The sequence below is a fragment of the Neophocaena asiaeorientalis genome, unplaced genomic scaffold (genome assembly GCF_003031525.2).
Source record: "Neophocaena asiaeorientalis asiaeorientalis breed wild unplaced genomic scaffold, Neophocaena_asiaeorientalis_V1.1 scaffold15, whole genome shotgun sequence".
NCBI lineage: Eukaryota > Metazoa > Chordata > Mammalia > Artiodactyla > Phocoenidae > Neophocaena > Neophocaena asiaeorientalis.
In genome coordinates, this window is record NW_020185328.1 from 3,498,913 (window position 1) to 3,510,498 (window position 11,586).

Below are 11,586 nucleotides of genomic sequence, written 5' to 3' on the forward strand. Positions count from 1 at the left end.
TACACTTCAAAGAAGTAGAAAAATAATAAACTAAGCCTAAAGTTATCAGAAGGAAGGAAAGAATAGAGATTAGAGTAGAAATAAATGAAGTAAAGAATGGAAAAATAGAAAATTGATGAAACTAGGAGTTGATTTTTGGAAAAGATAAACAAAATTGGCAAACCCTTAGCCACACTAATTAAGAAAAAAAGAAGATTCAAATAAGTAAAGTCAGAAAAGAAAGAGGAGACATTACGATTGACATCACAGATATAAAAAGGATCATAAGAGGCTATTATGCACAATTATATACCAACAAATTGAATAACCTAGAAGAAATGAGTAAATTCCTAGAAGCAGACAACCAACCTAGAAGTTGTCAACCTAGGTAGACGACCTACCAAGACTGAATTGTGAAGAGATAGAAAACCTGAACAGAGTTATAACAAATAAGGAGGTTTATAGAAATCAGTAATCAAAAACATCCTACAGAGAAAAGTCCAGGGCCAGATGTCTTAACTGTTGAATTACACTAAACATTTAAAGAATAAACACCACTTCTTCTTACTCTTCCAAAAAAATGGAAGAAAAGAATACACTTCCAAACTCATTTTATGAGGCTATCATTATCCTGATACCAAGCCAGATAAGGACACCACAAGAAAAGGAAACTATGGGCCAATATCCCTGATGAACATAGATGGAAAAATTCTCAACAAAACAATAGAAAAATGAATTCAGCAACACATTAAAAGGATCATATGCCATGCTCAAGTGGGATTTATTCCTGGGATAAAAGAATGGTTCAACAAAGGAAAATGAGAGACTTCCCTGGTGGGCCAGTGAATAAGACTCCATACTTCCAATGCAGGGGGCCTGGGTTTGATCCCTGGTCAGGGAACTAAATCTCACATGCTTCAATTAAGAGTTTGCATGCCACAACAAAAGATTCTGCATGCCAAGAGTTTGCATGCCACAACTAAAGAACCTGCGTGCCACAACAAAGATCCCACATAAGCAGAAACTAACACACCATTGTAAAGCAATTATACTCCATTAAAGATGTTAAAAAAATAAATAAATAAAATGAAAACTAGTGCATGTGAATTAATCATAAGTAAATAAGACCAAAATCAAAAAAAAAAAAAGATCCCAAATGTAGCAACGAAGATCCTGCATGCCACAACTAAGACCCGGTGCAGCCAAATAAATAAATAAATAGGAAAATGAATTAATTTCATACACCATATTAACAGAATGAAGGATAAATATCTCATGCTCATCTCAATAGATGCAGAAAAATCATTTGACATAATTCAACACCCTTTCATTATAAAAACTCTCAAAAATCTTGTCATGGAAGGATTTTACTTCAATTTAGTAAAGCTCATATATGGAAAGCCCACATCATATGCAACAGTGCAGAACTGAAAGCTTTTCCTCTAAAATCAGAAAGAGACAAGGATGTCCACTCTCACCACTTCTATTCAGTGTAGTACTGGAAGTACTAGCCAGAGCTATTAGGCAGAAAAAGATATGAAAAGCACCCAAATCAGAAGGGAAGAAGTAAAATTATCTTTGTTTGCAGATAACATGATCTTATATGTAGAAAACCCTGAAGACTCCACAATAAAAGATGCTAACAAATAAATGAATTCAGTAAAGGTGCGGGGTAAAAAATCAACGTAACAAAATGTTTTGTTTCTAAAATAGATAAACAACAAGGATTTACTGTATAGCACAGGGAACTATATTCAATATCTTGCGATGAACTATATAATGGAAAATTTTAAAAAAGAATATAGATATATACATATATATGTATAACTGAATCACTTCGCTGTACACCTGAAACTAACACAATATTGTAAATCAACTATATACTTCAATTAAAAAGAAGTTTCATTTCTATACACCAGCAACAAACTATCCAAAAAGAAAAGTAGGAAACAATCCATTTATAATAACATCAAAAAGAATAAAATACTTAGAAATTAACTTAACCAAGGAGGTGAAAGACTTGTACACTGAAAACTACAAAACACTGCTGAGTAAAATTAAAGACAAATAAATGGAAAGTCATTCTGTGTTCACAAATTCAAAGGCTTAATATTGTTAAAATGTCTGTACTACCCAAAGTGATCTACAGATTCAGTGTAATTCCTATCAAAATCCCAATGGTATTTTTTTATAGAAATAGAAAAAAAAATCCTAAAACTCATATGGAATCACAAATAACTTCAAATAGCCAAAGCAATCTTAAGAAGATCAAAGCTGGAGACATCACAGTCCTCATTTCAAAATATATCACAAAGCTACAGTAACTAAAATACTATGGTACTGGCATAAAGACAACATATAGACCAAAGGAACAGAATAGAGAACCCAGAAATAAATCCATGCATTTATGGAGAGTGTCAAGAATATACAATGATAGTATCGTTAACAAATGGTGCTGAGAGAACTGTATATCCACATCTAAAAGAATAAAGTTGGACCCTTCTCTTACACTATACACAATAAGCAACTTAGAATTGATTAAAGATTTAAATGTAAGACCTGAAATTATAAAGTTCTTAGAAGAAAACATATGAGACAAGTTTGGAACATTGGTCTTGGCAAAGATTTCTTGGATATGACATCAAAACCACAGCAAAAATAAAGTGAGACTACATCAAACTAAAATGCGTCTTCATAGCAAAGGGAACAATCAACAAAGTAAAAAGGCAAACTATGGAAGGGGAGAAAGTATCTGATAAGTTAATACCCAAATATACAAGGAACTCCTACAACTCAATAGCAAAAAAAAAAAAAAACCCAAAACAAAACCCCCACAAATAACCTGATTAAAAAATGGGCAAGGGAATTGAATAGACATTTTTCCAAAGAAGATATAGAACTGGCCAACAGGTATATGAAATGATGGTCAGCATCACTAATCATGAGGGAAATGCAAAACAAAACCACACTGGAATGTCTCCTCACACCTGCCTGAAGGGCTGTTATATAAAAAAACCCAAAAAAACAAAGATAAATGCTGGCAAGGACTTGAAGAAATTGGAATGCTTGTACACAATTGATGTGAATATAAGTTGGTGCAGCCAGTATGGAAAACAGTATGAAGGTTCCTTAAAGAACTAAAAATAGAATTATCATAGGATCCAACCATCCTACCTCTGGGTATAAATTCAAAAGAATAGATCCAACCATACTGTCTACAAGAAACCCACTTTAAATATTATGACACAGAAAGATTAAAAGCAAAGGGATGGGAAAAGATATGTTATGCTAACATGAATCCAAACTGTTGTCTGGAAGTAGAGCAGCCATCTTGTGTCCATAATGATTAAGCCATTTGCTAAAGTGGGTAGATCCACAAGGGAGTCTGGGTCTTGGATGCTTTTCTTAAGCACTGCACCAGCCCTGGACTTTATGCCTCCAGTCGTCTTGTTAATGTGATAAAAATAAACCCCTACTTGGGTAAACCATGATAATTGTTACATATGACTGCAAGAAGTCTCTAAATGATACTAAAGGAGACTGGCATTTATTGATGATTCTGTATTAGGAGCTTCACATATACTATTTTTTTTTTTTTTTGCGGTATGTGGGCCTCTCACTGCTGTGGCCTCTCCCGCTGCGGAGCACAGGCTCCAGACGCGCAGGCTCAGTGGCCATGGCTCACGGGCCCAGCCGCTCTGCGGCACGTGGGATCTCCCCGGACCAGGGCATGAACCTGTGTCCCCTGCATCGGTAGGCGGACTCCCAACCACTGTGCCACCAGGGAAGCCCCACATATACTATTCTTATTTAATCCTTCTAGCAGCATTTTAAAGATGAAGACACTGAGACTCAGAATTTAAGTAACTAGTGTAGGGTTACACAGCTAGTGTATAGAGGAACTTGGATATGAAACTTGGTCTTTGACATCCTATGTAATCATCACCATCATTTTAGGGTTAGCATTTTTTTGTTTCATTAACATGTTTGCACTAAAAGTGTTTTCCCAAGATGAGAATAATTTTTAACGTAATTTTCAGTGAATATAAATAGTTGTTTTTATTTTAATTGTTATTTTTTAAAAATGTTAGGTAACAAATACATTTCCTTACCTGAAAGCTGGAGTCAGGATAAGGTTAGGTATATTGATTTAACCTTCATGCATAGTTTTTTGTGCAGAACTCGTGTTGAAATAAAATTATGAAGCAAGAAAAAAATCCCTGGCTTTTAAAAATCTTTTATTTTCTCTGTAATACTGCTTACCAAGATGTCATGATGCTAAGTACAAGAAATGTACAATTGGGAAAAAAGTTGGTGAGATTAGATTAGAAGGGAGGGATGTGTATTTAGTGAAGGAGGAACATATCTTGAAGCCTAATAAAGAAGATATTACAGGCTACATTTATGTATTGTTTGTCAGGGATGGATGGATGAATCTAAATGATTTTGTGCTATCAAGATATCTGGTACAAGTTTCTGAAAAGTATTATACTCAGGGTGATGCTTTTTTTCTTTTTTCTCCAATCACCTTTGTCTTAAATTTTTAAAATCATGTCTGATTTGAGGGAAATAGCATCCATTTGTTTCTGGTTCATTTCCCCTTTACTCATTTATTTGTAACATAAATCTCTAAAACAGAGGGCTTTGGGAAAAGCTAAATTTAGTTTTCCATTATCTCTCATAATGAAAAACATGGAGATCAGAGTACAAAAGCCCTAAACAGAAAGTCGTAATTGGTATCTATGGATATTTCTTCAAGTTAGCTACTACATAAAGTTCCCATAGTCAGCAACTTAAACTAGGGTCATTCTGCTAGATTCCTCTTTGTGGAATATTGCAAGATACTTTCCTGGCAGAGTCAAGGAAGCTTTTTCAGAGTTGCTTCAATTCAACCAATGGTTTATTGAGTACCAGCAGAGATCTAGGCTCTTTTGGGAATAAGAAATTTATATTAGTCACATTTCCAACCCTCACATAACATCAAGGTCCATTGGATAGGTCAGACATAAGTAACAGATTGGAAGGTCAAAAAGGTGTTACTGGTCTGGCAGTGAGAGCTATAGAGGTCTTTTGGGTTTATCAGTGGGGAGATATAAATTAAGACTTAAGTGTATATGTGTGTGTGTGTGTATGAGAGAGAGAGAGAGAGAGAGAGAGAGGGAGAGGGAGAGAGGGAGGGAAGGAGAGATTTGGGTTAGACCTTAAGAGGTTTTTAAGACTTATATGTGCATGAAAAGAAGGCTAGGGTGGGGGGGGGTCACAAGTTAGGGAACATTTCATAGAGAGTTATAACATCAATATGATGCAGGAATATCATAGATACTGGGTTAAGAAGTTCATATACAAGGCAGGTTTTTGGAAGATTTATTTTGGGGAGGTACAATTTTATTCTCTATTTTTGTCTCTCAAACATAACCTCTACCTGGGATTGGTGACTTCTTTCTATCAAGTGCCCTTGTTAAATCATATAACTTTTCTCTCCTTTGCTCTTGTCACCTTGAGTTCCTTTATGGACATAGCTAAATAGGTAGCCCCTTTAGCATGGCTTGGCTTGGTAGAAACTATGAAAATAATTTAACCTTTGGAATTGCTGTTTTATTGTCATAAAAACTGATTAAAATTTTCTAGGATAAAAAGCTTCACAGAAGATTGCAAATTTATCTAGTTTTCCAATTTCATTTAACATTCCTGTTTTCAAAATATATTGAGATAAAAATGGACCCCTTAAGGTATAATTTTGAAAGAATGCAGAGAGATTCAGAAAATGTATGATCTTAAGGTTGTCCAGGCTCTGAGTAATACTATAGGTATAAATTTTACATGTGGAATTGAGACTCTTGTAAATAAAATTTCATTTACCTTCTTACTTATACAGAGGAAATGTGTATTGAGTTGAAATTGCCAGTTCTCTGTGTCTGCAAAGCAGTAATAGAGGAGGGTAGGTTGAGGTTGGGAATAGTTTCCATTATTTATAGGACTCCTACTTGTTTAGCTAGAGGAAAATTTTTAAAATCCCTTTCTGTAGAAATAATGTCAGGTGGACTGCATCATGGTTTCAGTCTCACTGCACTTCTGGGAATCCACAAATAACAAGAGCTGGACAATTCAGGAGACTCTGGCCAAGAACATAGAAGAAGACATAGTTTTCCTTTTTTTTAAAAAAATGATGAACACAGTAAATGTGTTTTTAAAATGGATTGTTTTAGGAATACAGGTCTAGCAAGTGCAGATTTTAGGCCACAAACAATGTACAAAACAAACACACAAATAAAAAACACTCATTTTTTTCCTAGCAATTTTTATTTCAAACCCTTATTCTGCCTGCTGGTAAAGATTAAATATTAGTTCAATCACTTCAGGGGTACCTGTCCTCCTACACATTTCCCCCATATTGTATGTAAGTTCCAGAGGACTTATGGAAGCTCTGGGACTCATTCTTGGTTGTTGTCATCTATCCGCTATGACACCAGCTGAGATGTATATTATTTTTTCCTCTTTCAGTAATTGGTCTATGTGTGTTACTACTGTATTCTGCTGTCTCAATCACATGGCTTCTGTACCCCACTTTGTGTATGAAACACCTTTGGCTCTGCTCCTGGACCCCAATGATGAAGGGGAAATCTCTCCATGTAGACAAGCCCCAGAGGCATTCTATCTACTATTTCTCCTACTATGCTGCAGCTGTCAAGTTCCTCTCTGTTTTATGTGCAAATGAAGGACACAGATCCTCACTCCTCTCAGATTCCAGGGTTTCTCTGCCTCCCAATCCCTAGCCTCTAAGGGCGCTTTCTTAGGGAACCAACAGCATACAGCCTTCTTGTTTTCCCTGTCCCTTCTCTTTTTCCTCCCCTTGCCACACATCCCCACTGTAAAAGGGAGTCTTCGTCTAGCCTGCAGGTGATGTGATGTGACTTCCTTCATTCTTTCCAATCTGTTATTTAAAGCATACATTTTATGTTTTTAAGGGCTCAGATTTTGGGACCTCAGAAACTCACACCCTGAAAATGAAGCGTCAGGTTTTGAAACTCAAAAACTGTAACTGCCTTTAACTGCCTTTCTGCTAATTTATCACCCTCCCTAAGACAAGGCATCATTATACTCATGCTGTCTTAGTAATAGAGTTAATGTATTAAGCCATATACCGCCACACTTGTGTTTTTAGCCATACTTTATGGTGATGTACAAAGAATATTTCCTTTTATTCTTGAACATCTCATTTTCAGGAACTGCAGAGAGTCTGGTTTTACCCTACTTACAGCTAACAAGTTAGCCTGCTACACAGTCTCACGGATGATGGTAGAAGACATGAGACTCAGGAGTCAAAGGACAATTTATTACTAATATAAATAGCAGTAGCCAGAGTACCAATCAGCAGTTTTGGAGCCCCAGTTCCCACATGATGATGACAAGAGTGACAGATGCCACCTGTGTATGCAGCGGGTTATGTTACAGGAGAGGAACTTTCAGCTTAGGGAATTTGAGCATTTTATAATAGGCAGTAAGCATACCTGCCTTTTGCTTCAGAGAGACATTATCTGTATAGCTGTTTGCAGATATTTTTGGAAAGATAGTATGTAGCTAAGGTCTGTTAGTGCCTTACTTGCAAGATATACAGGAATGCAAAAGAATCATGAATGTGTCTCCTTATTCCCATTAGCATTCAGAGAAATTTGCTTTAATAACAAAAACCCTTGGATCACCAAACAAAAGTTTGAAGTCTCTTAGTTGTCCATTGCCCCCTTAGATTATGATTTTAACCTTATCACAAAGTGATAAGGCAAAGACCCAGTACCCTGACACACGTGACAATAGTAATAGTGTTGAGTAGTAATTAATGTTTATTTAATGAGATATTCCACCTCCCCCTCGGGTCCCAGGTCCTTAACACTGCCCCATACTTGTTCATTCTAATGGATATTGGCTATTGGGCACCCTCATTTATTCATTTATTTATTAGTCAACTTAAAAAATCAGTTTTAAGGATTTTTACTAGGATGAATGTGATGTGTTTTGAAATACATTTAAAACACCCTACTGAGACCTACTGAGAATAGGAAGATGTTAGAGGGAAGATATGTTAACTCTTCCTTAAACTAAAATGAATTTTTTGTTTAAATCCAGTTTTATGTATTCAAAGGACAGCTTCTAGAGTAAATGCATGAGCCAAATAAATGGATAACAGTGAAAAACAATGTAGTCAATTTTATATGTAAAAGCAACTGAATTTTCCTCTTTCCCTAGGGATGTTTATTCTTATGTAGATAAATCCAGGATAATAAACCTGGGGACAGTTCTGCTTTCTGGAAGGAAATTCTTTTGATTCCTCTTTGATTTTTATCAAAAAAATTAGTTTCTGGTATCTGTACTATTTAGTTACTGGTGATGATGGAGCAAATTAAAGTGTGCTAGTTATATTTACTATAGTTAAACAACAACCACAAAGGAGAATCTATATGAAATATTTATGGAAGCTGGTAATATTGTTTTACATTTATAATGTTTTTCATAATAAAAGTGATAGCCATTCCATTTAAACTGCTTACCATTAGAGTGATAAAGATTATATTTTTCAACTAATTAAATTAGGTCTCAGTGTATGGCATCTGGAGTGAACTCAGCTAACTGATATACCTGATAGCTTTCTTCCTAATCAGCAGGACTTGAAGTCTGTGTTCCCTGACACCTGCTAAATTGTAGACCGTACTTGATGCAGCAGCACTAAAAATGAGGACCTCAGACAAGCCATCCTAGCCACTGTGGCACACATGCTTGGTGGTGTATCCCTTTGCATACCAGGGCAGCTTATAAAGGATGAGTGATCTTTGCTGTGTGGAGATAGTACAGTGTTTTTGCAGAGTGTACTTATTATCTCCAGAAAATTGACCTAAGATGTAATGTGGCTGCTGTGGGAGGATTTATGTAGTCATTAGGATAATTTTGTCTTTATTGCAAAAGTGCTGGATATTTTGTCCTCAACTGAGAAGTATTGTGGTAATTAGTACTGAGGCATCTTGGAAAAGTAGTCTGGACCCTCATTGTAAATCCCTCCAAGGTACCAGCATGAATGCTTTCCGCTACTTACATTTCATCCTCTATAACTCATGCCTCTGAGGAGACCCTTGAGGATCCTTGGCAAAGGACCAGTAGTTTATTTAGTTTCATCACAATAACAGCATCCAGACAGGAATGTTTGTGCAATGCATCCAGGGAAATGGAATCACAATCCAGCTTTACTTAAGATTCTCATGCCTACAATGAGGTACAGAAGCAACAAAGAGCTGTTAGATTTCAAGAGCTTGGACTCTGAAGAAGGCAGTGAAGAAGGCAGTCCTATAGTTAAGGACTAGAGGCCCTGCTCCTGCTTTCAGGGCACAAAATAAGCCTCCTGAATACTAGTGTGACACTGGAAGAGAAGGAGAGCCCTGGTTATGACCAGGGATAATATTCTTGAAGTCCAATAGCTAGGGAGTTCAGAACTGAGATTAATTTGGAGAAAATAAAGTGCTTATGATTGTGAACAGAAGATTTATGCTTGCTAAAATTACTTATTGGTCAATGATAGCATTTTACCATGGTGATCCCTGTGATTGTCAATTAGCATGTATTTCTGTTTATTCATTCATTCAACAAATATTTATTGAGCTTCTATTATGTGACAAATCATGTGCTAGGAGCTAGGAATATAACAGTGGGCAGTACAATCATGATCCCAGTTCTCTGAAAGCTTACTGTCAATAAAGAATACAGATACTAAAACAAATAAATAATTGTAAGTGTGAGGTGTTTAAAATTTACAGGCACAACTCAAGAATTCATAAATGTAATTTTACTTTTTTAAAACTGAAAGCAGTTTTGCTCTGGAATCCCCATTTTTACAAACAGTGGGAAATTCCCAATCTTGCCACTTGCAGGTAACTCAGTCACTCCCAGTCTAGAACATAGAGTATTTTAAATAAATATTTAGTTAATTTAAAGATTTATACTCAGTTCAAAATTCACATTTATATCAAGACTGTTTTCACCTTTCAAGAACTTTTCCTTTTATTTCCTAGGGATGTCATCTGGTTATAGCTTATGCAAATGACATCACAGCACCAGGGGTGAAGCGTCTGGTCCATATGCTGTCCTATTTCCTGGCTGACCTTCACCGACATGTCTTGTTCTCCTTGGTCCTTGAGTATTACCTTCTGATCCCATTGCAACTTTTGTTGATGTGCTCTGTTCCAGTTACTATTGCTGCATAACTTGCCACCACCAACTTAGTGGAATAAAATGACAAACATATTATTATACTCACAAATTCCATGAATCAAGAATTTGGAGAGGACACGATAGGAATGAATTATCTCTGCTCCATTATGTCAGAGATCTATGGGAAGACTCTGTTTAGGAGTAACTTGAAAACGGGTCTGGAATCATAAGAAGCCTTTCTCATTCACTTTCATGCCTGGAATAAAGTAGTTCTTGCTGGGACTTCAATTGGGGCTGTCAGACAACACTTCTAAATATCCTCTTGTGTGGCTGCTTGGGGTTCCTCATAGCATGGTGGCTGGTGGTATACATTCTCTTTTTCACATAATTGCAGGTGACAATGTCACTAAGTTTTCTGATTCTCCATAATAGGGATTCTCCTTCTAGTTTTTTTTTTTTTTCTCCTTCCAGTTTTTGCACTTCATTTTGAGCTCTCTTAACTGGCAACATTCTCAAAATACAGATTTGTATTAACAGCCTATTCAAGGCAACTTAGACTTTCTCAGTAATCCTCCTCAAAATCCTTTCAGCCCAGTTCCAAAGCAACTACTACATTTCTAGGTATTTGTATGGTAACCTTACATTTACAGGTACAAAATTGGTATTAGTTTTCTACTGTTTGCAACAACTTACCCCCAAACTTGATAGCTTAAAACAACAAAGTTTATTATTTCACAGAGTCTGTGAATCAGCAATCTGGGCACAGGTTAGCATAGGGACTCTCACATGATTACAGTAAAGATGTCAGCTGAGAGTGCAGTCTTATCTGAAACTTAACTGGGGAATGATCTGTGTCCAAGCTTACGCAGTGGTTATTGGTAGGATTAAGTTCTTCATAGGTTGGACTGAGGCTGTCTTCAGTTCCTTGGCACATGGGCCTTTCCACATGGCAGCCTGGTTCATCAGAGTGAGCCAGCAAAGAAAACAAAAGAGCACCAGCAAGAGAGTGCGTGTCAGAGCCAGAAGGCACAGTCTTTCATAATCTAATCTTGGAAGTAACATCCCATCACTTTTAACTGCATTGTATTCACTAGAAGGAAGTCACTGGGTTCCAGCCCACACACATGAGGAGAGGATTACACAAGGGAGTCATTCTCAGGAGCCAGGAGATCACTGGGGACCATTTTAGAAGCAGCCCTATCACATATACATTTATGGATTTGCTTATTAAAAAATATAACAATAAAGGAAAGTTTGCAAAGTATTTTAATATATTGAAAGAACCTTTGACTGTCAGACTAGAGACTTGGGTTCTCACTTGACTTCTGCTACTAATTGAGGAGTCTACTTAAATTCCATGGGTCTTAGTTACCTTAGCTCTAAAATGAGAATACTGATAAAGATATTTTGAAAGTT